This window comes from Chrysochloris asiatica, unplaced genomic scaffold (assembly GCF_000296735.1).
Source record: "Chrysochloris asiatica unplaced genomic scaffold, ChrAsi1.0 scaffold00147, whole genome shotgun sequence".
NCBI lineage: Eukaryota > Metazoa > Chordata > Mammalia > Afrosoricida > Chrysochloridae > Chrysochloris > Chrysochloris asiatica.
In genome coordinates this window covers 3,745,828-3,747,364 of record NW_006408665.1, presented here as the reverse complement: position 1 = coordinate 3,747,364, position 1,537 = coordinate 3,745,828, and positions in this window count along the sequence as shown.

The window sequence follows — 1,537 nt, the reverse complement described above, 5'->3', positions numbered from 1 at the left end:
ATTTTGTTGTAATATTTGGCTTATCTTCTCGAGCTGATCTTTGAAATTTTCTGTTCAGCTCTTGGACCTCCTCATTTCTTCCATTTGCTTTTAGCACCTCTATGCTGGAGAGAAAGTTTTAGTGTATCTTCTGACATCCATTTTGACCTTTTCCTTCTTTCTTGTCTTCTTTATGACTTTTAGCTTTCTTCATGTATAATGTTCTTTATTTCATCCCACAACTCTTCTGGTCTTCTGTCTTTAGTGTTTAATGTATCAAATCTGTTCTTGAGATGATCTCTAAATTCAGGTGGGCTATATTCAAGGTCATATTTTGGCTCTTGTAAACTTGTCTTCATGTTTTTCAGCTTCAGTTTGATTTTGCATGTGAGTAATTTATGGTCTGTTCCAAAGTCTGCCCCTAACCTTGTTTTGACTGATGATTTGAAGATTTTCCATTGTCTCTTTCCGTAGATGTAGTCAATTTGATTTCTATGTGTTCCATCTGGTGAGGTTCATGTGTATAGTTGTCTCTTATGGTGTCTAAAGAAGGTATTTGAGAAAAACAAATGATTGATTTTTCAGAATTCTATCATGTGATCTCCAGCATAATTTCTATCACCTAGGCCATATTTTCCAACTACTGATCCTTTCTTTTTGCTCTCAACCTTTGCATTCTAATTGCCAGTAATCATCAATACATCATGATTGCATATTTGATCAATTTCAGATTGAAGAAGTTGGTAGAATTCTTCTATTTCGTCCTCACTGGCTTTAGTGGTTGGTTCATAAATTTGAATAATAGTGGTATTAATTGGGCTTCCTTGTAGGTGAGAAGAGATGGGGATAATAATTTTATGCTTCAATAATAATTGTTGTCATGAATAATTGTGACAGAATTGTAAAGGTAGGTGTTTTGTAACAAAAATGGAGAGTAGTTAATTTCCTATCACATATAGCATTGTACCTCATGACTGATCTGGATATGTTCTTTTTGACAATGAATGCAACACCATTCTTCTTCAATTTGTCATTTCCAGCATAGTAGGCCACATGGTTGTCAGATTCTAAATGGCCAATACCAGTCCATTTCAGCTCACTAATGCCTAAGATATCGATGTTGATGCATTCCATTTCATTTTTGACAACTTCCAATTTTCCCAGAATCATATTTTGTACATTCCATGTTCTGATTTTTAATGGATGTTTGCAGCTGCTTCTCTTCATTTTGAGTTGTGCCCTTTCAGCAAATCAAGGTCCTGTGGACTTTTCTCCCGTGAGCTTTACTCCATTCACGTATCATGGTCAACTCTAGTTTGAGGAGGCAGCTCTTCCCTAATTGCATTTTGAGTGACTTCCAACCTGAGGGGCTCATTTTCTGGCACTATATCTGATAGTGTTTCTCTGCTTTTCATAAGATCTAAATATTAAGAAGTAGTTTGTTACTCCTTCTTCCTAGTGTCTTCATCTGGAAGATCATCTGAAACCTGTCCACCATGGGTGACCCTGCTGGTATTTAAAATACTGGTGGCATAGGTTTCAGAACCACAGTAACTCA